At 33.4% G+C, this 26,669-nt stretch overlaps 1 protein-coding gene across 6 annotated transcripts in view; it reads right to left on the reverse strand.

The window, feature by feature from the left end:
* The window catches only part of LOC127720612 (tripartite motif-containing protein 2-like), a 73,269-nt gene extending 53,557 nt beyond the window's left edge, over positions 1-19,712 (reverse strand). For 3 of the 6 annotated variants that reach the window (XM_052227291.1, XM_052227292.1, XM_052227289.1), the window contains exons 1-2: positions 19,647-19,711; positions 19,420-19,474 (exon numbers count right to left, since the gene is read on the reverse strand). The gene's annotated coding sequence lies outside the window, so the exon portion shown is untranslated. Of the gene's footprint in view, positions 1-16,205; positions 16,415-19,419; positions 19,475-19,646 lie in introns of all 6 variants that reach the window. The other 3 variants (XM_052227286.1, XM_052227288.1, XM_052227287.1) reach the window with 2 other exon arrangements.
* Positions 19,713-26,669: the final 6,957 nt, after the last annotated feature.

Below are 26,669 nucleotides of genomic sequence, written 5' to 3' on the forward strand. Positions count from 1 at the left end.
ATTGACTTGGAACTTCATTATCACTGATCAAATGTCTAAAAATGTAACAAGACTTTCAAACAGACCTTGATTCCTTTAGTTAAGTGAATGGGTAAAAGTTTAACGCATAGCAATTGGATGCATATTCTACAGAAAAAGATTTTTTTATCAATTTTTAAACCTCCGAGATCAACTGTTTTGTTTTGTATACTGTTGTTTGTCTGTTTTCGTTTTTTTTTTGCTATGGCATTGTCATTTTATTTTTGACTTATGAGTTTGAATGTTCATTTTGTATCTTATACCTCCGTTTTACACAGAAACAAGCCATAATATCATCAAGATTTCAATAAACCTGTGTCATAATAAATCCCTAATTAGGAGATGAATTCTAAGTCCATCAAATTAATCCATTTGACAACCAACTTCTGGCAATCATTCTTTCTTTAGATTTAAAATCAATATCTTTTAATGGACTGCTGTAATATCTTTACATTTAATTCTGGGTGCACCATCTGCGGTCTAGGATGGTACAATTTACAGATTAGCTGTGGAGTGAACTTTACTGGTTGTATTTCATTCCAAGTTAGTATTCAATATACAAGACTTGAAACACTGATGCTATTTCATTTTTTCTGCTTTTTGTAATGTTGTTGGGTTGTTGTCTCATTATGTTTATATTCTACATCAGCTCTGATTTACAGTCTACCTTCATGTGTTGCACTATTGGCAGGGGCAGATCCAACAATTTTTAAAAGGGGGAATTCCAACCATATGTCCCCATTCAAAAGCATTGATCGTCAAAAAAAAAGGGGAGTTCTAACCCCCAGAACCCCACCTCCCCTGGATCTGCCACTGATTGGAAGGTCTGAATCTTTCTGTGTGTAGCTGCATAGACCATCAGAACTTCTAATATTTAAATAAAACAACACAGGAACCCATGGCCAAAACCATCAAAACTTCCAAGTCCAATGCACTGTATTATCTCATATATCATATTTTTTAGACATGTTTCCAGATGTCACTGTTGTTTTTGTTAACATTGGTTACATTTTAAATGAATTGGCTGTACTTCATCCACTTCAATACTTAATTTCTATTTGATTTGAAAATTCCAATTTTGGGAAAAGCATGAATATGACAAATTCTCTCTTGAAGTATTGCGTTCCTTAATATTTAAACTTGTTTTCTGTCTTTTATATTATATTCTAGAAACAATAAAGCAGATACAAAAAATAAATAAAAGAAAGAATACATAATGTTCCATACCTGACAGCTATCTGAATCTAATTTGCTAAATGTCAATTTTCCTAAATATTTTTGTTGATTCCCAGAGGGACAAGGAAAATTTTTCAATTTTCAACGCAATGGAATTTATGCACCAAAGTTACTCAAAGCCAGTTCATTAATGCCCAGTTAATTATTCAATTCACATCTGGCAAACATACAGGAAACAATTTACTTCCTGGTTAAATTAGATGAAATCAAATCTCTGAGAAACATCTTCCTCACAGCATGTTAATTAGTGTACATTGTACATTGAAGCAGATGTAGACAAGCTATTAAGTCACATTTGCTATATATGATAATTATATGCACTATTGATCAAGAGATTTAGCAATTGCTGGTTCAATTTCTTGCATCTATCCTATTTCTATAAAATTTATTCCCATAATTATCTTAATACAATACATATATCTTTATAAGGGTCTCAATAGGGTTTACATATCAGGTATTCCAAAGCAACATCGTTTGTAAATTTCATTTTGATTGGATAACGTCACCAATTTTCATGGCATCAATTCGCAATTGATGCTATGAAAACATACACGCAAGGGCAGATGACGTATGACAGATTTTAAAAGAATGATTTGACGCTGTTTTTTGTCAGTTTCATTAGAATGGAGATAACAACATTGTATTTTAAGCTCTGACGGATCAATTGGTGATTTGATGGTCGCAAATACCCATTTAATGGCTCCGCTAACGCGTCGCCAGTAAACTTAATTTGCGACCATCAAATCACCAACTGATTTCGTCAGAGCTTAAATACAATATTGTTATCTCCTAAATCAAGGAAAATGGGCTAAAAAACAAAGAGTACAAGGTTGGAACCCCCCTTTTTTTTGAAGATCAATGCTTTTGAATGGGGACATATGGTTGGAACCCCCCTTTTAAAAATGGCTGGAATCAGCCCTGAAGAATAGAGAAAGATGGCCTTAAAAATTAAAGAATGCAGAAATGAAGACATAATCCACTGCACCCTCCTCCGTGTATTGAGGCACCAAGAGTTCTCCTTTCCTTCTTATTGGGACAAAAGTTCACTTTGCCAAGAACCTATGCCAAAAGTTTGGGTACATCTATTTTGACCACTGTCAGTGGATTCATTTATTTTCGTGGCTATCAATTATCGTGGATTGAAGAAAACTTGCATTTTGAGGATATTTGATTTCGTGGTTTTGCCTATCTCTGCATACATTTAGCCTATAAAAAATTTGTAATTCATTAAACATTTGAATCGGTGGTTCACCTGTACCCACAAAACCCACGTGTTCGGTATCCAACGAATAATAATGAATCCACAGTAGATGAAATTCAACAATGAAATAAATTAACTCAATAAAAAGTTTTTATGCAATGCATGTCACTAATAAACTTAAAAATTCAGTACTTTCGTTTTTTCACTCCTTAATTATTCACTACCCTAACCTTAAAATCTGCAGAATCATGAGAACCATTGTAACAGAACAAAGGATATAAATTACTGTCAATAACAGTCATGATGTTTTAAATAGGTAATTTCTGTTATTCTATCTTAAAATAATCAACAATATATCTTTTAAAGAAATTTATTACAGGTGCTTCTATCATTTATGGTCACAGGTCACATCTTCCTTGAATGAGGACTAAGGAAAGTGTAAACAACTTAATTTATCTTGATTTATCTTCTACACCTGATACATCCCATTTCTGTCTCATTGTTGCATAATGCATTAAATGAAATCCAACAATTTAAACATTCTGATTTTTTATAATCAAATTAAATTCGATCATCATGATCCTAACTTCCTGGTGGTTCTAAAAATTATACAACGTCTATCCCCCATTTACTCTCAGTCAAATAACTATAAACATTAGTAGTAGTGTGCAATCAATGAGACCCCAGTAACCACTGTGTGGATTCATTTATTTTCATGGGTACCAATTTTTGTGGATTAAAGAAAACTTATATGTTCGTGAATATTCAATTTTGTGGTTTTGCCAAAGTCTGCATACAAGCCTATAGAAAATATGTTTTTCTTTGAACATTTGAATTCGTGGTTCACCTGTACCCACGAAATCCACGAAAATTGGTATCCAACGAATGACAATGAATCCACAGTATGCGAATTAGGCCATGTTGGGTTTTTATTTTGTTTTGTGCCCATTTGAAAGCAAGACAACTCTACTCACTGCCAACACATTCCAACTTTCAACTAAGGGGAAAGTTGATAAAATATAGGTCTTATATTATACAGCTGTATTAGTGGGTCAAGGTGGCATGTCTTCATTCAGTGGTATCAAACTCCTTTTTTGTTTTTCTGGGGCCAATTTGCAGAACTATATTCAGTGGGATCAAACTCCTTTTATTAGATTCACTGTGGGAAAAATCATGAGCGGCTAATATAAGATTTGGAACAGCGAATGTGTACCTGAATATAGATATTCCATGGTAACGTCAATGAAGTAGGTTTATAACGTCATGCAAATGCTCGTTTTTTTTCTTCTTGTTTTCGGCATGATTTTTTTTCTCTTCTTGTTTTCAGCATATTTTTTTGGTAAACTAATAATGAATATTTCAACTTATAAAAGTTGGCAACTGCAAAAGCAGATGAAATATTTAGTATAAAAACAAGAGTGCACACGCTGAAATGTCTCGCCTTCTTTACTAATCATTGATAATATGTTGATAGTCCTAAATGTAAAGCTTTATTACAACTGTCACATAAACTTAACATTACCCAAGTAAACTAAACATTGACCAATGAACCATGAAAATGAGGTCAAGGTCAGATGAACCATGCTAGGCAGGCATGTACAGCTAACAATTCTTCCATACAACAAATATAGTTGACCTATTGCTTATAGTTTAAGAAAAACAGACGAAAACACAAAAACTTAACACTGAGCAATGAACCTTGAAAATGAGGTCAAGGTCAAATAAAACCTGCGTGACTGACATATAGATCATAAAATATTTCCATACACCAAATATAGTTGAACTATTGCATATAGTATTAGAAAAAAAGACCAAAACTCAAAAACTTAACTTTGACCACTGAACCATGAAAATGAGGTCAAGGTAAGATGACACCTGCCAGCTAGACATGTACACCTTACAATCATTCCATACACCAAATATAGCTGACCTATTGCATGCAGTATTAGAAAGAAAGACCAAAACTCAAAAACTTAACTTTGACCACTGAACCATGAAAATGAGGTCAAGGTCAGATGACACCTGCCCGCTAGACATGTACACCTTACAATCATTCCATACACCAAATATAGTAGACCTATTGCATACAGTATAAGAAAAACAGACCAAAACACAAAAACTTAACTATAACCACTGAACCATGAAAATGAGGTCAAGGTCAGATGACACCTGCCAGTTGGACATGTACACCTTACAGTCCTTCCATACACCGAATATACTAGACCTATTGCTTATAGTATCTGAGATATGGACTTGACCACGAAAACTTAACCTTGTTCACTGATCCATGAAATGAGGTCGAGGTCAAGTGAAAACTGTCTGACGGGCATGAGGATCTTGCAAGGTACGCACATACCAAATATAGTTATCCTATTACTTATAATAAGAGAGAATTTAACATTACAAAAAATCTGAACTTTTTTTCCAAGTAGTCACTGAACCATGAAAATGAGGTCAAGGACATTGGACATGTGACTGACGGAAACTTCGTAACATGAGGCATCCATATACAAAGTATGAAGCATCCAGGTCTTCCATCTTCTAAAATATAAAGCTTTTAAGAAGTTAGCTAACGCCGCCGCCGCCACCGTAGCCGCCGCCGCCGCCGCCGCCGGATCGCTATCCCTATGTCGAGCTTTCTGCGACAAAAGTCGCAGGCTCGACAACAAGGAGCAGTTTTAAAAGTATCTTGAGCAAATACTAGAAAATTGGAGAAGGATAAAAAATCTTAATTGTTGACAATATTTGATATCAGTTGATACAATGATTTATCAACCCCAGAGATGTGACATTCACCCTCGGCCATTGGCCTCGCAAGATTTCTATAGGTCAACATACAGACCCACGTCTTCCAACAATGTTTTTATGGAATACTAGCAACAAGAGTGCACACGCTGAAATGTCTCGCCTTCTTTACTAATCATTGATATTATGTTGATAGTCCTAAATATAAAGCTTTATTACAACTGTCACATAAACTTAACATTAACCAAGTAAACTAAACATTGACCAATGAACCATGAAAATGAGGTCAAGGTCAGATGAACCATGCTAGGCAGGCATGTACAGCTAACAATTCTTCCATACAACAAATAGAGGTGACCTATTGCTTATAGTTTAAGAAAAACAGACCAAAACACAAAAACTTAACACTGAGCAATGAACCTTGAAAATGAGGTCAAGGTCAAATAAAACCTGCGTGACTGCCAAATAGATCATAAAATATTTCCATACACCAAATATAGTTGAACTATTCCATACAGTATAAGAAAAACAGACCAAAACACAAAAACTTAACTATAACCACTGAACCATGAAAATGAGGTCAAGGTCAGATGACACCTGCCAGTTGGACATGTACACCTTACAGTCCTTCCATACACCGAATATACTAGACCTATTGCTTATAGTATCTGAGATATGGACTTGACCACCAAAACTTAACCTTGTTCATTGATCCATGAAATGAGGTCGAGGTCAAGTGAAAACTGTCTGACAGGCATGAGGACCTTGCAAGGTACGCACATACCAAATATAGTTGAACTATTGCACATAGTATTAGAAAAAAAGACCAAAACTCAAAAACTTAACTTTGACCACTGAACCATGAAAATGAGGTCAAGGTCAGATGACACCTGCCAGCTAGACATGTACACCTTACAATCATTCCATACACCAAATATAGTAGACCTATGGCATACAGTATAAGAAAAACAGACCAAAACACAAAAACTTAACTATAACCACTGAACCATGAAAATGAGGTCAAGGTCAGATGACACCTGCCAGTTGGACATGTACACCTTACAGTCCTTCCATACACCGAATATACTAGACCTATTGCTTATAGTATCTGAGATATGGACTTGACCACCAAAACTTAACCTTGTTCACTGATCCATGAAATGAGGTCGAGGTCAAGTGAAAACTGTCTGACAGGCATGAGGACCTTGCAAGGTACGCACATACCAAATATAGTTGAACTATTGCACATAGTATTAGAAAAAAAGACCAAAACTCAAAAACTTAACTTTGACCACTGAACCATGAAAATGAGGTCAAGGTCAAATGACACCTGCCAGCTAGACATGTACACCTTACAATCATTCCATACACCAAATATAGTAGACCTATGGCATACAGTATAAGAAAAACAGACCAAAACACAATAACTTAACTATAACCACTGAACCATGAAAATGAGGTCAAGGTCAGATGACACCTGCCAGTTGGACATGTACACCTTACAGTCCTTCCATACACCGAATATACTAGACCTATTGCTTATAGTATCTGAGATATGGACTTGACCACCAAAACTTAACCTTGTTCACTGATCCATGAAATGAGGTCGAGGTCAAGTGAAAACTGTCTGACGGGCATGAGGACCTTGCAAGGTATGCACATACCAAATATAGTTATCCTATTACTTATAATAAGAGAGAATCTAACATTACAAAAAATCTTAACTTTTTTTTCAAGTAGTCACTGAACCATGAAAATGAGGTCAAGGACATTTGACATGTGACTGCCGGAAACTTCGTAACATGAGGCATCCATATACAAAGTATGAAGCATCCAGAACTTCCACCTTCTAAAATATAAAGCTTTTAAGAAGTTAGCTAACGCCGCCGCCGCTGCCGCCGCCGCCGGATCACTATCCCTATGTCGAGCTTTCTGCGACAAAAGTCGCAGGCTCGACAAAAATTGAGCAAATACAAAGTAATGTTGTGTTATCAGTCTGACAGTCGGCACTGTTGTTAGGTCAGTCATACCACTGAGTCTTAACAAGTTACAAATGAAGTTAACATAGATCATCAAATACCTCTGCCATCAACACCATATTCTCTTAAAAGGCAATAACTTCAAAGTTTCCTGACTTTCCTGACTCGTTTTTTATATAGATTAGACCGTTGGTTTTCCTGTTTTAATAGTTTTACTCTAGTCACTTTTGGGCCCTTTATAGCTTGCTGTTTGTTGTGAGTCAAGGCTCCGTGTTGAAGGCCGTACTTTGACCTACAATGGTTTTATTTTACAAATTGTGACTTGGATGGAGAGTTGTCTCATTGGCACTCATACCACATCTTCTTATTTCAATTCTATTTGGAGAGATACCTGAACAGCCAGCATCAGTATAAAATAAGGAGATGCGGTATGATTTTCAATGTCGGAATGCATGATTGCCAATAAGACGACTCTCCACTGCAAAACCAAATGCTATAATAAAAATAAGAAGATGTGGAATGCATGATTGCCAATGAGAAGTAGAACTCTCCACCACAGACCCAATGACTGTAGAAGGTTTAAATAACTATATAGGTCACCTTTGCCTGGGTTTAACATTGCAATTTCAATATTTCTGAATAATGTACAGATCATATACAAACAAAACAGCTACATAAATATTTTCTTTTGTGTACAAAAGGATTCTATAAATTCAGAAATTATTGTGTGCATTTATTATCACGAATTTTGAATAATGGACAAAAATGCGAGATTAATTATTGCATTTTCAGGAATGGCATGGTGTTCTTATTATTGCCATGCTCACCCAGTCGTATTATTCACACTGAATAAAAACCTCACAATAATTTCTGAATTAACAGTAATAATATTGAACCATTGTGCAGTGTAAGTGTACTGATAGCAACATTGGTTACTCATCCAAACAAACATAATATTATATCGGTTAATCTTTACAAAGAGCAGAAAATATAGGTTATTCATTCCTAACAATATAAATTAAAATAAAGTATTTATAGTCAATAACTTCCTGGCATGAGACTTCAAAGAACCACAAATAAAGCAAGTATAAACAGGAATGAATAAAATTTCAATGCATATTTACCTTATCATATAGTTTGACCTTCTCAGACAGTTCAAACGTCAAATTCAAGGAGCATATAAGAATGGACATCAAAATTCAACAAAAGAAGATTTTTCATTTCTTTTTCCTTGGAATACATTTATTTATCCATAAAGATAAACTCCTAAACCTTTCAATATAAATGGGCCGCAAACATTATCAATAGATATGATCTTGAAAGGGTCACTAATTTTATTCATAAAAATTGAGAGTGTAAAAATAAAATTCAGCAATATAGTTTATGACCAAGTAAATCTACTCAACTGTAAAATATGGATCATTGTACATAGAAATTATGAACCCAAATTATTTTTTTTTAAGATATCAGTTCTGTTATTACAATTAAAAATAAATTTAAAATTATTTTTTAAAACAAATTAGTATTTAACATGAAAAATTGAAAAGTCATGTATGAACTAAAATGAAAACGTGGTGAAAACATATTTCCTTCTCAATTTAAGTATTACTGGCATGTTAATCATTTGTTGACTTTTTTATGGGCTGCAGAAGCCCACCAGATATGCATTCCACTGGGTGGGAAAGGTGTCTGGATGTCTGAATCACAGAACAAAATTATCCAATTTGTTAATCTTTATGTGACTGTTCAAATCATGTTTTACCCTGTCAACTCACTCTTATCTGGATCCTTACCTTTCAGAGTGCATGCAATTCCTTAGGTTTTTGTTTTAATCTTGAATTGTTACCATAATTTTGATTGTCAGACCTGAGGCTTCACCAACATTAGACTGAAATCAGTGGCACTTGAATTAAAACAGTTGGAAGGCCCGATCAAATAGGAAGTTTCCTTTAAGTCAGTGAGTGCTTGCTGGGCTTTCTAGGTACTGGGCTGGAGATTTATATGTAACATACATGAAAATGCATCATGCTTTGTTATAAATAAACTGTTGACACAGAGATATGTCTTACCTGTCAGCATAAAATACAGAACAAGACAATCTGGTGGACAGTCACATTGCTAATTAATTCAAAGTCGATGGCGATGAACTAGTGGGCGTGGCCTCAATATGGTCAACAAACTGAGATAGACGGTTTCTGGACATTGGTACAGACAGTAATGTTACTTTATAGAAAATATTGTTATCTATTGCAAGTAGTCCTATCAAACTAAAACAGAAAACTTCACATAGAAAATTGGTATGTATTATGGAAAGTCACTGGACCATGACCTACGGGGGCAGGGAGTTGAACTGATATGTACTGATAATAATGCAACTTTGTAGAAAATATCATTGATCTATCACAAGTTGTTAATTATCAAACTGACTTCAGCAGAAAACTTAATTAACAATGAAAATTGCAAATATCAATTCAAAGTCACAGGACCATGACCTAGGGGCCAGGGCCTCAAAATAGTCGTCAAACTGATAAATTGTACTGATAGGATAGTAATGCAACCGCGTACAAAATACCATTGATCTAATAATCACAAGTAGCTGTTATCAAACTAACTTAAGCAGAAAACTTAACAATTGTTAACGCAAACAACAATGACATTGTCATCGCCAGAAAAGCAATCCCTATGTTTTGCTTTCCGCCAATTTCTTGGCAGGTGAGACAAAAAAATCATTAAATCTTATTGGAGATAATCAGATAAACTAGGAATTATTTGAATCTGAAATCATTTTGAAATCTGGAAAATTGATAAGAAATATATGATGAAAACTAACTCAATTTAGGAAGGTTCAACCATGCGTGAATGCATGGCTAAAGGGGTTAGTTAATTTATACTGAAATATCAGTGGAACTAAAATGAACTGTTGCCATGCCCGAATGGCTAACCCTTTTTAGTTTTGTAAATTTTTTATCAATTTTCCAGAATTAAAAATTACAGATTTAAATAATTCCTTGTTTTAATCAAATAAACACAAACCCTATGCAGAACCTCACATTAGTTCTGCCTTCAATAAGTATTATTGCATCATGGTAACAGTCAACTTGACCTGGAACTCAATAACATCAATATTTACAACTGTTACAAGTACCAGCTTGGATACATGTACCGATGTAAGGTCAATTGATTTTTATAAACAACAACATGACAATGATGCCAAATTGTATCAAAATGAGGGAAATAAAAATATGGATAAATGTGAATACATTAATTTAATAGGTATATCAATTTTCATGGATTTAGGAAAAATTGTATTAATCATTGAAATTTGATTTCGTGGTAACTTGTCAAATTTTGCATACAAGCCTATAGAAATTTGCACTTTTTAAAATTTTTAAATTTGTGGTCGGTCTATACCCATGCAATCCAAAAAATTTTCTGGTATCCCATGAATAAAAATTAATCCACAGTATGTCAATGAGACAGGAATCCAGTACGGACAGAACAAGATGTACTCACAGTGAGCTAATTCTGGCTAGTGTAAAATCAGAAATTATTGTGTGCATTTATTATTGCGATTTTTAAAGAATAGACAAAAAAGCAAGATAAATTATTACGATATTGGGAAAAACTGCATACAGAACAAGGTTTGAAATATCAGTATGCAAGTTCTAATTATTGCGAGACTCCCCCAGACGTATATAATTCGCAATAATTTCTGAATTTACAGTATTTCAACAATACCCTGCTATAAGTATTCGGTAAACAATGAGAAGTTGATGAATGATGGATTTGAAAATGCATTGGTGCAATGTATAATTCAGTTCTCCAACATTTTAGCTTGACACCAAATTGAAGGAAGTTCCTTACAAAAATGAGACAAAAATATTAATACCTGGCTATTATTTGTAGCAATAAATATGGTAAACAGGAAGAAGGTGAAAGGTGAATGTGAAAATATATCACACAGTACAACATGCTTACATGAATATTAGGAAGCTCTGATTTGCAGTACCTGAGAATTGCAACGAAAATTTCATGGGACAGAAGAGCAGGCAGAATAATGGATGAACAAATAGTACATATCCCACTCTAAGGGAGTTCAGATATTTTATCATAAACTGTTAACACAGAGATATGTCTCGCCTATTTGTTATTTTGGTAATGCAAATGTTGAAATTAAAATAGCAATACTTTAACATGTAAGTTATGCAAATATTCAAAGTCAATGAACTATGGCTTAAGGTACAGGGCTAAACAATCTCCATGGAAATGAGATGTGCCAATGCTAATACAACTGCAAACCAAATACCATTGACTTTTCATAAGTCGTTCCCTTTAAACAAACCTAAAGAAACATTAACTTGTAAACTATGTAAAAGTTTCAAAATCAATGAACCATAATTAGGGGGTGGGGTTATATAATCTCCACGGAAATGAAACTTAATATTTGCATACCAAATATCATTGACTTAACATTAGTGGTTCCATCTTAAACTGACCTATTCACAAACTTATACATGTAAACTTAGCAAAAGTTTCAAAGGCAATAGACCATGACTGACGGGTAAGGACCAAATATTCTCCATGGAAATAAGATGTGCTAATGCTTATACAACTGCATACCAAATATCATTGACCTTCCACTAGTAGTTCCCCATAAACTGACCTTATCACAAACTAATACATGTAAACTAAGCAAAGTTTCAAAGTCAATAGACCTTGACTGAGGGGGCAGGGCCAAATAATCTCCATGGTAATGAGATGTGCCAATACTAATACAACTGCATACCAAATATCATTGACCTACCACTAGTGGTACACCATGAGCTAGACCTAATCACAAACTAATACATTGTTGGCGCCGACGCCGGAAACAGCATACCTATGTCTCGCTTTTTGACTCGGTCAAGGCGAGACAATAAGATTACCAATATCATACAAGCATTCTTAGAGTATTGCATGGCAATAAATAGTCCCCTACCGGGTAAAAACTCATTATACTGGAACAAAAAGCTAACTTGTTCTATAACTTGTCATGGTGTAAACAAAAAGAAAATATCAAGTCAATATCTTCAAGCATGACTAAAAACAGTGTGGAAAACTGATTAAATGAGTGAATTCTTCAAGTCCAAGGACCACAACTCTGCACAAAATTATCAGACCGAAACAAAATTTCGAACTTGATCTGTATAACTTGTCATGATAAAACTATATACCAATTATCAATCAATATCTTCAAGCATGATGAAAAAAAGTGTGGAAAACACTTTAACATTAGATATGATTATTAGTTCTCTAAAATTAGATATGATGTAATACAGTGTATATCTATTTTCAAATTATAATCAAATATAATTAAAAGTTCCAAATATTTTTTCTTTTATTTTTCACAAACTAATAAGGATTTGTAACTTATCTATAAAATGCCAACAATTTTTATCTACACAATGTAATGTAATATATACATTAATAAAAATAGATTATTATCTAATTAAAGGATTTAATTCACTTCATAATTTTTTATATATATATATGACATTCAGAAAATTAGCTTATACATAATAACAAACAAACCTGCCAAAAAATTCTTCAAATAATTTACCAAAGAATGAATGTTTTTTAAAAAAATGAGTTATCTCCCTTTGTACAGAAATATGGTTTAACATACTACTCTAACATTAGATATGGTCCAGAGTTATGGTCCATAACTCTGGACTAAATCATCAGACCGGAACAAAATTCGAACTTGATCTATAATTTGTCATGGCAAAACTATATACCAAATATCAAATCAATATCTTTAAGAATGAAGAAAAAAAGTGTGGAAAACTGATTTGCCGGACTGACGGATGGACAGACGGATAGACAGACGGACAGAGTGCAAACCTAAAGTCCCCTTCGACTTTGTCAGTAGGGCACTAATAAGGATCAACAAAGTTGTGGGAGGACTTTTTGTCCTCTATTCCTTAAAGGTGATTCAGGTTAAAATCTGTCGATGATTTTTTCAATGCTGACTACAAGTGAGTCACTCTATAAATGTCTGGATTCCCATAACATGTTTATGCATACAAGGTCAATTATAGGACCAATACTGCAACCTCATACCTGCCAACTTTTCAAAATCTCCATGGGTGATTTTAAGCGCAAGAGCATCAGGACCTAATGCTCCTCTTATATTGTCATAAGTGCTTTTAATCCACTTCTATATTGTTTGGATGAGTATGTATGATGTGCTTAAATACCCTTTTAACTCATTTGAATGCCTGGTTGAACCTGACCCAACACAAAAGGGTGAGAAAGAAAAAAAAAATCCCTTTTTTAAAGGTTTTATGGTAATTTTTGTTCAATCCCCTTTATATGTGTGTACAATTTTATTTTATTTTTCAATATAACTTTTCAGAAGCTGCCAGACTGCATCTCACATTAAAACAAATTCCTCTCTTTCTTTTGGAATTCTATTGTCTATTCTGTCACTCAGAAATATTTAAAACTTTCATTTGATTTTTTATAAAGTCGATCAGTACAAATGAAAAAAAAAATGATTAACAATTATAATTTTAGATTACATTGGATTTCTGACTCAGTCAGATCTGTCCTTGAAATGACATTCATAAATGCATGTTTACAACAACAGGACAATTTTCTTCAATATTTCTCAGAATCTGTTTTATAATGCATTGCAGAAAAACATATCTAAATTTAATTCCTTTCATTTAACTGTGCATTCCTCAGACTCGGTTACATCATGTCTGAGAGATTCATTTAGAATTTCACTGATCAGGAATCAATACCATACTGATATTGTTCAGAGAGACAAAACTCTGCACTTCAATAAACTTCAAATAAATCAATTATTTTGCCTTGTTTGTGGAAGCTCCAGAAGTTGTCAATTGTCAAAGCCTCTATAACCTTTTTTCTAAAGCTTCTAAAACTAAAATAAATTATGATCGCTGTGATCATTTTACAAAAAACAACAGACTTCATTAAAGATTCCAAGTAAATTCATCTTGGAAGCTGGTTGAACAATAAAATTATTTTTGAATTTTAATAATTATCTGATATTAGTAAAGTATTTTGAATATAAGTATATAGATCCTTTAAAATCTGAATAAAAGATGCTGTAGGGAATAAACACTCATTATAGCAATTAGACAAGAAACCAACAACACATCTTAAATTCTACATACAGTCTTAACAAGAAACATGTGTGACCGTGTCTTTACAATAAATAAAGCTTTAAATCAACAGGATTCTGGAACAGTTTAGTTGTGGGTCCAGGATTTTGATTAAGTGGGGACCCAAGCACCAAGGCAATGTTATGGCTGAGACTTGTAAAAGGTCTATGCATTAAGCATTAACCATATATGTAGCTCCATAAACGGGTGGGGATGTTCCCTCCCCCTTTATTCCTCCTCTACAGTTGTAAATAACAGGAAAGAGACTTTCAAAGACCTGCCTTCAATGAGGGTCTAGAATTTCTATCATCATTGATGTCATAATGTTAAGAAATACAATTTTGAAACAAGGAAAATTTTGTGTAAAGTCTTTTCCTGATAATGAGACTTATATGTCCATATATGGACAATCATCCATTTACATTTAATGTCTGGCATGGTTATTAGATAACTAATGGACCATTCTATTGTCTATTATAACTATTTCTGCCACAAATGTCTAGTCAGGACAGTACAAACCCACTTCAAATCAACACCTGTCTTTACTATTCAAAGGGTAACAGGAAGCCAGTCACTGGTAACAGAAAACCAGTCATTACTCAAAATCTTATAGTATAATTGAAGTACAGGTCATTGTAGGTAGTGGCTTGTAAACTTTGCCAAGTTACCAGCTTAGAAAGCATTTAAAATAATAATATACAAAGTATTTTAACAATCATCATAATAAGAATGTCAGTTGTTTTTTAAATATTTATGGACATACTTGGGATTCAATACTTTTTAAGTATTTAAATCACCTACTGATCTAATATCAGTTACTTCGTTTTATTTTGAGAGAAAATGCAATGTTCATGTACATCATAAAAAAAAACCTGATGCAATGAACAGATAAAATATTTAAAAAATTTAAGTACATGAATGTATGACCACAGCAGTTAAATACCACATGAAATTTAATTACAAATTTTTTTACAGGATTCTTTTGAATATTGTACCACAGAGCAGAAAGAGGAGAAAATTTTTTGAACGATTCTATAATTTGAATTTACTGTAAATTCAGAAATTATTGCGAGGTTTTTATTAATGTGAATAATGCGACTTCTTGAGTATCGCAATAATAAGAACTCGTATTCTTATATCAAACACATATATATGTATGTAGCTTTTCCTAAAATCGCAATAATTAAACTCGCATTTCTGTTCATTTTTCAAAATTCGCAATAATAAATACACGCAATAATTTCTGAATTTACAGTATATGGTGGAAAACATAATTATGAGATTTGTACTTTTTTAAGCATTCAAAGGTGGAGCATAAACGCCCTCTACCACCATGGATCCAACACTGTTTTAAAGGTCAGAAAAGGTGTTGGTTTTTTTTTAGAGATACATGTACACAACAGCTCATGTGAATTTTGTCATTTACATAGACCTTCCAAAGGCAAAGTAGGAGTGGCCTGTCACAGAGTTGACAATTAACACTTTTAGAAAAGAAACCTTGAGCTTTTCCTATATAGATTTCATATGGCATTTTATTTCTTTCATTATTATAAATGACAAACCTTTTATATATTGGAAAAATAAGTTAAAATATATAGAATCTTTCATTAAATTTTGAGTTAATTTGCGGAGTGGACTGTCATGCATTTTTTTAGATCTAGATCTGTCATAAAATAGTGCACTTTTAATATTTATATTTTTTTTCTATAATCTTCAATTTTTATACCATCTTTCTCTATTTTTAATTTGTTTTGTCCTTTATTCTTTTTTCCTTATTTTTAGTCCTATTAATTATTCTAAGCATCGTTCTTAAATTTGTTTGCTCATTATTCTCTATTCTTTATAATTTAGCACCTTATTATCATGATTATTCTCTTTTCTTTTTTTTTTGTCCATTTTTCTCTCTGTATTGTTTTGCTGACTTATTTTCTATTCTGCTAACACCATACAGACCCTCATACAAGTGTGTCCCCTCAGTTGTAGTTTCATACTTCACCTCAATATAGTTTTTACTAGTAAATGTTCTGCACTCCAAGGTTCTACATGTACATCTATGTTACTCACTGTACCAAAACAAACAATATAGAAATAAAAAGATGTGGTTTGACTGCCTATAAGAAAACTCGCCACCAGAGACCAAATGAGGTAAAACTAAGCAACTATAGGTCAGTCTGTACGGCCTTCAACAATGATCAAAACCCATACTTAATAGCCAGCTACAACCCTATATCAAAAAGTCTTTTGACTTAATACCAGATAAAAAGCAAAGAGGAAACAATGTTGAATGAATTTTTTTATATAGTTTGTAAGAGTAATACACCTTATGGCTATTTATTCCATTCAGGATATTAGTTCAGAAATTATACAACTCTTTCAAACCAGCTGAAGCTATCTGGGGCCCTGTTTAAACAATGTACTGTGCATAAAACTTTTCAAAGAGTTTTGCTTAAACCATTGTAAACAATTCAAACAAAGCATTTTTCTTACTTTAATTTGTGTTAAAAAAATTGGATCATAAACTATACAAATTTCGAAATGTTCACATTTTACATATTTCCCCCTCCGCTAATTACTGATGACCTTTGTTTTTGAAACTCTTGACCCAAACAGGAAGTTGTCTAAGTGACTGTTTTTTTCAGGATTGGACTAAATAGCCGATAAGGTGTATTAGAACATGTACAAACAATTCATTCTAGTCTAGTGAATTCTTCAGAAAATGCACTTAATAACCTCATGCCTACCCCCAAAATACCCAATTTTCTGCTGGAAATTTTGTGTTTCTAATTATAGCTATTAATACAGCATATCTCAAGAATGTCATCTCTCATCATAACCCTGTCAATTATAAATAATAAATGGATGAACTTTAATACAAATATTCATAACTTGATCCACATGATATATAACCACAGTCATATTTAACACACCATAAAATGTAACCACATAATTGCGCATGGTATTTAAAAGCCTTTCATTATGCAACATGATGCAATATCACTATCCATGAATCACTGAATCAGCTGCGTCTTGAAATAGGGTCAGAATATTTTAACATAAAACACATTTTTACATTTTAAACTAAAAGTACATTAACCTTGACATAAAACACTACTAAATCAAACTAATGATTAATAGTTTATATAAAATTCAACTTACTTTTGCATACAATGTACATTGTACAATATTGTTGAAAAAAAATGTACAAATTGTAAGTTAATGGTACATTGTTTTTTTAAAAAAAAAACATGTACAAATTATAATGGTAAATTGTATCGAAAGACAAAAATAGTGCATCCATTCTCTGATCAGATCATCTCAAGTAAAGCATTGCAATTTCATTCACATTTTAAAACTTTATATAATCTTTAGGTGGGAAAATAATGTATTTAAGAATACTGATTTTTTAAACATTTATCAATTATTTCTTTTTTTTTGTTTGGAGGGATACCGGGTTTTTTTTATCACTAGCTTGGATCCAAAATACATTTTTTTCCCCAAACAGTCTGAATATTTTTTTTTCTTTCTTGCATTTGAAATTAAACTCAATTTCTGAATTGGTACCTTTAAGGTATGAAAAATAACAAAAACAATGAAAAGTACTGAGAGGAGTTGGGTGTTTCTTTGTAATGATCAATAATTTTGTTGTATCTGATTCAAATATATAAGTTCTAGCAACATGAGGGTCTGGATGGGGTTTACAGAATAGAGAATAATGGACAAAAAGTGTAGAATAAAGGGACCAAAAAAAATAAAGAATAGAGAAAAAATAGGCCAAATATAATAATAGAGAGTAACAGGGTTCTAAAATACAAAGAATACAGAATAATGAGCAAAAAATATACTTATAAAGAATTAAAAAAAATACTTATAAAGAATTAAAAAAAATACTTATAAAATTAAAGAAAACAGAAATGAAGGACCCCATCCAGACCCTTCTAAATGGAAGGGATCTTTACAAGAATCATAAATATCAAGACTAAGCATATTGCCTACATTGACCAGATGACATCATGTAGATAGTCCTTTGTCCAAAGTTGTCTATATAAAGAAACCAGGTGACACAAACATCTGTCTCGGTCTTAAAATATATCTAACCTATTTTCCATTTGACTTAGGGCTATTAAACAATGTGTATACTTGATCCAAAGAATTCATATCAATAAATTGATGGTACAAGTCCTGCTTGGACATATATATATATATATATATATATATGTGTGTGTGTGTGTAAACAATGTACATGTATGGGTACAGACATGCTTTTTATGCACAGAATATAAAAGATCTGTATATTTATTTTAAATTGAGTGTTGAAATAAAAGGAGATGTGGGGTATACATTTTGTACATCAATGAGGAACCCTGAACCCCAAAAATAACCAAAATAGCTACATGAGGGTAGGAATGCCCTTTACCGTCAGGCGTCAAACGGTCATTTTCAGCTACCGTTAGCGTCAAATTGTTTAAATTTTACCGTGATTCGTCAAAATATCCTTATCGTGATTCGTTAGAGGTCTCAAAGAATTATCGTTACCGTTATTTTTGGGAAAAATTTAGAGTGATTCGTCAAAATCAGTCGATTTTTTCAACGTCTAAAAGAAAGTGTACATTTTATCGTCATGCAACAAAAATTACCGTTAACGTCATTTGGCAAGAATTTTTACCGTTATTTGTCATGAAATTACCCCCATTACGACCCTCCTGCATGGTACCAGGTTAATAAAAGCAGAGACATATATACATGTTTCTGTATATAATATATATCTCTGATAAAAGTAACTGTCGGAAATGGATAAAAAAAACATTAATTTGGACATGTGTTCTTGGGTAAAAGTGTCAGACATTGAATCTTAGACACAAGGTCTAGATCCTTTGTTTCACAATCTGAGACTAATTGAAGATCAAAATTAAATAAATTTAACAACATGGTCCTGGTGTGCACAATCTTATCAAGGTACTGCGATATTGCTTCTGTCTATAACTGAACACCAATTGTCCTTCAATATTTATGTTGACATTGTGTTGATGACACAAGTTAAAGTACATAGTAATTAGCCATATGTACTTACCCTTTGAGCAGTTTTTATTATTTCCTTGTCATTGAAACATATCTTCAGGCAGTTGCTATAAAATACAAAAAATATTCAGTTTATTTTATGTTGTGCATTTCACAAATCAATAGATACAAAGAACTGAGTCATAATCCTCACGATTTTTCACAAACATAAGTAAAAATCTGAACAAACTTGAAAAAAAATTAATGAATTTAAACACAATATTTCTAAAGATTACACACCAAAAACCATAACATTTTCATTGAATTACTCCAACCAGTAAATAGGATTTTCTATTTTTAGGATAAGCTGTTGTAACATTGGATATGATTGGATAAAAATATGACCCTAGTATTAGGTTCAAACATCAGCTGATTGTTGAAAATGATTGATCTTTTTTACCTGTTTATTTGTTTATATTTACATAGATCTAGTTACAAAGTGGTAACCTATCTGTGTCAAGCTACTTGAAAATACGTTGAAAAAAAATTAAATTAACACAAACACTAAATGCGTTTTCAATTTTGCATTTTTATGTTTTGCAAAACTGAGACTAATTACCTTTTAAAAATAGAAATCAAGTTACTTTTATACCAAGTACGTTATGACTGGATGTGTTATCGAATGTTTTTGTTTTGATTATAATTTGACCTTTTACCAATCATTACAACAGGATCTTGGTCCGTGCCCTTAAAAAATCAGTCCACAGACACTAGACGCTCTATCAATAATTAATAGAATATGGGCAATGAAAAAGTGTCAATGTATACAAAAAAGTCATTATTGTACAAATTGATCAGCTAATCACATGTATGGGTGTTGAAAAAATATTGGATACAAAAAAAAAAATTTAAATCTTACATTTGAACTTGAATTTAATTCAATTTATTTTTGCAGTCAGTTTGTGTAAAAGAGGGTATGAATGCCCTTTACCGTCAGGCGTTAAAAGGTTATTTTCGGATACCGTTAGCGTCAAATTGGTTAAAATTTTACCGTGATTCGTCAACATATCCTTATCGTGATTCGTCAGAAGCCTCAAATAATTATCGTTACCGTTATTTTTTGGGAAAAAAATAACGTGATTCGTCAAAATCTGTCGATTTTTTTATCGTCTTGAAGAAAGTCTTCATTTTATCGTCATGCACCAAAAATTACCGTTAACGTCATTTGGCAAGATTTTTTACCGTTATTCGTCATGAAGGTACCCCCATTACCACCCTCGTAAAAGGGATGCGTGATTCCGAATCTGGCACAGAAAAATTGGTACCGTTAATGTTATTTTTAATTTGAGTTTATTGAAATAATGCACTGTTAATATATCCAAATGGGGTTAATGGCATCGTGACATGTAAATTAACAAAATAACACTTTACATTTATGCCATCACAAAAATAATAAAATACAAGACATGAATTTATATATGTACATATATCATGCAGTTGTTGAATCCACTCTCCCCAGTGACCATGACTTTTTAATTAATGGAGCAGCATACCGCATAACTGACCGGCATGAACGATATAAACCAATTTATCCAAGTTATCCATTGCTCAAAAGTCCTTTTTGATATCTGACATCTATATTTGAATAGATATATTTTTTAAGAATTCAAGAAAGTCTCAAGTTTTCCATTTTGTGTACATCTCAATAAGAAATGATCTTCATTATCTATTTGACTAAAAGAACAACGTTGGCATAAACGTTCTTCTCTTTTTATGTTTCTGTGCCTCCCCCTTTCAATTTCCAAAATATAGTCCCAGAGGGTATCACCAGCCCAGTAGCAAGTACTTCGGTATTGGCATGAAAATAAGGATATTGTGTTATTATACCCCACGGAACTCCCCACGGAACGAAGTTCCGTAGGATATAATGTGTTTGACCCGTCCGTCTGTCCGTCCGTCCTTCTGTCCGTCCGTCCTTCTGTCCGTCCGTCAGTCTGTCCGTCAGTCCGACGGTCAGTCATGTTCTTGTCATCACAACTCCTCTGAAACCACACAACAGAATTTCACGAAACTTTGTAGATAACAAGGACTTGCTATGTAGATGTGCTTATATATCGACAGGAAATTATGATTCAATTTTTTCTAGGAGATATGCCCCTTTGAACTTAGAATTTTGACCTTTATGTACTATCGCAACGGTTTGTCATCGTAACTCCTCTGAATCCACACAACATAATTTCATGAAACTTTTTTAGATAATAAGACCATACTATGTAGATGTGCATATCGACAGGAAATTATGATTCAGTTTTTTTTTCTTGAAGTTTTGCCCATTTGAACATTGAATTTTGACCTTTATATACTGCTGCAACAGTTTGTCATCGCAACTTGTCTGAATCCACACAAAAGAATTGCATGATGTAGATGTGCATATCGACAGGAAATTATGATTCATTTTTTTCTAGAAGTTATGCCCATTTGCACATATAATTTTGACCTTTATGTACATGTACTACTGCAACAGTTTGTCATCGCAACTCCTCTGAATCCACACAACAGATTTGCACGAAACTTTGTAGATAATAAGAACATACTATGTGGATGTGCATGTCGACAGGAAATTATGATTCAATTTTTTTCTAGAAGTTATGCCCATTTGAGCATAGAATTTTGACCTTAATATAGTTACTACTGCAACAGTTTCTCATCGCAACTTCTCTGAAAACGCACAACATAATTTCATGAAACTTTGTAGATAATGAGGACATACTCTGTAGATATGCATATCCACAAGAAATTTTTATCAGTTGACATTTGTAGCAGTTATGAGTCTTTGAAACTATGAATCTGGTGATATTTTGTTTGCCCAGTGACAATGTTTGGGCGTGGGATATGTGAGGCTCACAAAGGTTCTTTAATTGAAATTTGCTGCAAATTTTGGAAATCATAATGAATAACGGAATATATCTGACTCTTGTAAAGCTCTGATTCCTTGTCCGGCTTTGGCTCCCCTACTTATTGTACTTCTTGATTTATAAGCTCTTCCTTTTTTAATACGCTTTGAATTTTGAAATATTTTCGGCTCGAGCATCACTGAAGAGAAATTTATTGTCAAAATGTGCAACTGATGCAGTAAATTGGTACCGCCATACCGTTGATTTTATTACCATACATTGAGACCGGCAGCATCCCACCGACACAAAAGACACATGCATGCAAGACTGAAGTCAACATGCGGTCTCTAATATCATTATTGTTTGGCGTAAATTCTACATTGAGGTTCTGCAAAAGGAAATCACGAATTCACCACATTCCAACTGACTTTATTTTCGGAAAAGGACGTCTGCAACCATGAACTTTTAGCTACCTCTTTACAAGCAGAATCGAATAACATAAAAGTTCCAACATACTGGCTTCCGAAGCTGCACAAAACACCTTATAGATATAGATTTATTTCGTCTTCAAGCCATTGTTCCACTACTAAACTGTCTATTCTACTTACTAGTACACTTGGTACAATTAAAAACCTGGAAATTATTTGTTCATATAAGGCCTTTGAAAATAATACAATTAATTACCTTTGGGGTGTCAAAAAATTCGTAGAAGTACTTGGTAAATGGCATCGCTCATATAGGTGATTTCGAATCTGTTCAAAGTTCTGATTTTTCTACCCTATAATATACCACTTTGCCTCATAATCTCATTTAGAAAAAATCGCACACCTGATTAAACGGTCATTTTTTAGTAACAACAAACAAAAGAACTATATCAATTGGACCTGCTTTGATACCATTACTGCCCTTGAATTTTTACTAGATAACATTTTTGTTCGCTATGGAGATTCCGTATATCGTCAATTTATCGGAATTCATATTCGGACTAACTGTGCACCACTTATTGCGGACCTGTTTCTGTATTGTAACGAGTTACAATGTATGATTAAAACCAGCAAAGACCCATTGAAACAACATCTGACACAAAAATTTAATAACACTTTTAGATATTTGGATGATATATTGGCTCTCGATAATGACGACTTCAGTATGTACACTAAAGACAATGAACACCGTCCTTTCCTGGATCTTGATATCTATATCTTTAACGGGAAGCTTAATACCAACATTTACGATAAAAGAGATGATTTTTCATTTCCTATTGTTAATCATGTATCCATTTTTAGATGGTGACGTTCCCTTGTCACCATCTTCTGGTGTTTATTTATCTCAACTTGTTCGATTCGCTCGTGTATGTAACAACGTATTTGATTTTAACGAAAGAAATCTCTGTATTTCTGACAAATTATTACACCAGGGTTTTCGATATCACAAACTAGTCAAAACATTTACTAAATTTTATCATCGATACCAGGACATCATTCGTTAATATAAATCAACATGCACATCCAATCTTTTATGGTAATATTCTACACAAAACACAAAAATGTCGCCATTCACCTCAAAAGCTAACCAAACCTTTAAACAGACTTATTCAGAAGGGATAAAGTCAGGTCATTAAAGATGGCATTTTTTAGAATTGATATTGATTCACTCATAGGGTCTTTGCATCGGAAATAAACACATTTATTCTAAAACCAGTTGTTGGCATGATAAGGGTTATCTGACATCGGACTCGGACTTCTTTTAAACTGAGTTTTACTGTGTGTATTGCTGTGTTTTGTTTATTCAACATTGACTAGAGGTATAGGGGGAAGGAAACCCCGCCGTATTTTTGCGCTTATCCCAAGTCAGGAGCCTCTGGCCTTTGTTAGTCTTTTATGTTTTTTTAATTTTAATTCATTTATATGTCTCGGAGTTTAGTGTGCATGACGTCCATTTTCGCTGAACTAGTACATATTTTTGTTAAGGGGCCAGCTGAAGCCCGCCTCCGGGTGCGGGCTTTTCTCGCTTTGTTGAAGACCAATTGGGCTGTTTTCTGCTTTTGGTCGGGTTGTTGTCTCTTTGACACATTCCCCGTTTCCATTCTCAATTTTATTCAACAGCGACATAATATGGTCAAGCGCCAAATAAACACAAGACTGATGTCACTCAACATGCGGCCTTCTACGGCTACATAGTATGGCCAAGCGCTAATAATACAAAAGACTAAGGTCAAACGGTCTTCAATAGATTCACAATATGGTCAAGAGCTAAATGGACCCCAATTAAGACTGAGGTCAACATGCGGTCTCCAACATCTACATAATATGGAAGCGCTAAATAGACACAAGACTGAGGTCAGCATGCGGTCTTCAACAGCTACATGATATGGTCAAGCGCTAAAAAAAATAAGACTAAGGTCAATATGCGGTCTTCAACAGCAACACAATATGGTCAAGCGCTATAAAGACCGCAAGACTGAGGTCAACATGCGGTCTTCAACAGCTACATAATATGGTCAAGCCCTACTTGAATAGCTCTGAGTAAAAGTGGCGAATAAATTCAACTTGAAGCGGTTCTTGACTTGGACAAGGAACATACACTGAGAATGTGGTGGGGTCAAACCTTTTGTTTGTACATTAATCCTTTTCCTTTCAATCCATTCGACCAGTGGCCGAACAGAACGAACGAAAATGCATAGTAGTTCCAGAGACATATGCCATGAACGATTCCCGGATTTTTGAAACGGGGTCGTAATTCAAAAAAACGGAATGTAAACTTCCGAGCGCAGCGGGGAGAACATTTTTTGGGACGATTTTATGCTATAAAAACGATATTTTTTAAATATCAAAAATAGGGGGCGTACGCTCTCTATACGCCCTCTGAATCCGCCACTGTATACAACCATATATGTCTCTTGTAGTACCGTATCAAACTGAGAAAGCCGAACGTATGCTTTGGTGAAAAATTCTGTTATAAACCCTTTTGAACACAAATAAAATATTGTTACCTATATATTACTCATCATTTCAAACAGGATCTTCCGAAGTTCGGCCCTTCCCTAAACACAGTCTGTCCCTAATTTTGGTGTTACCAGATTTTGATCCAGAGACAATTACCCATGTCTCGTTGTTGTTAGCGGTGATGTAAAATGTAGAATTTCGGTTCCATATATTTAGGTATGGTTCACATGTCAATTAATGTTATTCAAATCCATTTGTTTTTTATTGTGTAAATTTTAGGACGAAGAGCCCATCTCTCTTCAGACATTCTTTCCTTTTATCAATTTCTCCCATTTCGGTATATGTGTATGTTGCTAGAATATATTTTAAAGCATAGATACTGAATTTTATTCGTATAAACCCCATTTGTAGAAGGACTGGTTCTAAGAATGACAAAATATAATACATATACATTTAGTGCATTATTGTGTTCCACCCACTCCCCTCAATTATAGAATACTCGCCGACATGAGATGTAACTTTGACCCTCCTTTGACCCCAACCAAAAAGTGTCCTCATAATTATCGTGTTATCATAGTTATGTTTAGAAAGTTTATTAACTTATTGTTAACAAATATCTTATCTGATTATAATTCCATGTACACGTTGATTAAACCATGGAAGTAATATTTAAAACCCAAGTTCCCATGCATGTGTTTCACTCACGGGTCAACATCTAAAAGCTATCAAATCCTACTGGATTTTTTTTTTTACATCAAACACGTTTTATCAATTTTACGAAGGACGTCTCTTACCAAAATGCATTAATTTGGATTCGGAGACAATATGATGCTTATAATTTTACAGCAGTATTTTGTTTCTTATTCATTTTGTGAGAAAATATTAAACCATTTGCTAAAATTTGCAAAAATAATTGTTTTAGTTATTTTCAGGCATTTATAATTTGGTGATCTGATTTAGTAGAAATAAGACAAGCTATTATTGTAGAACCTCAAGCGGCACACACATGGAGCTGTGATACTGTGAATCTATAGTAAAGATTGAACATTTTTTTTAAATGGCCTTGGTGCGAAATGTTTAGGCTAAATTGTCCCTACCACTTTTTTCAAAGATACCCCAAACATGTCATCAATAGTTTGTGAGGTACACGAAAATCGACGGAAAGACAATCAAAAGTCTACAAAACACTGCATAGAAAACTTAAGACCGAGCAAAGCAAAACGAACCCCTTTAAAACCCGGAGAAGCTCTCAAGTGCTTTGGAAAGGTCAGCTGATCACACTCCACATGTCGAATTCGGTAATTATACCAATCGAGGACAAGAGGACGCGAAAGTTTACGAATATATTCATGGCGATCTGCGACATATATTCCACTACCATTGATCAAATCGTAATGGTTTAGTAAAATATGTGCAAAATAAAATAATCTTAAATCCTGAAATATCGATACTGATTTTTTTTAATTTAATATAAGTAAATGAAA

The sequence above is a fragment of the Mytilus californianus genome, unplaced genomic scaffold, assembly GCF_021869535.1.
Source record: "Mytilus californianus isolate M0D057914Y unplaced genomic scaffold, xbMytCali1.0.p SCAF_11, whole genome shotgun sequence".
Lineage (NCBI taxonomy): Eukaryota > Metazoa > Mollusca > Bivalvia > Mytilida > Mytilidae > Mytilus > Mytilus californianus.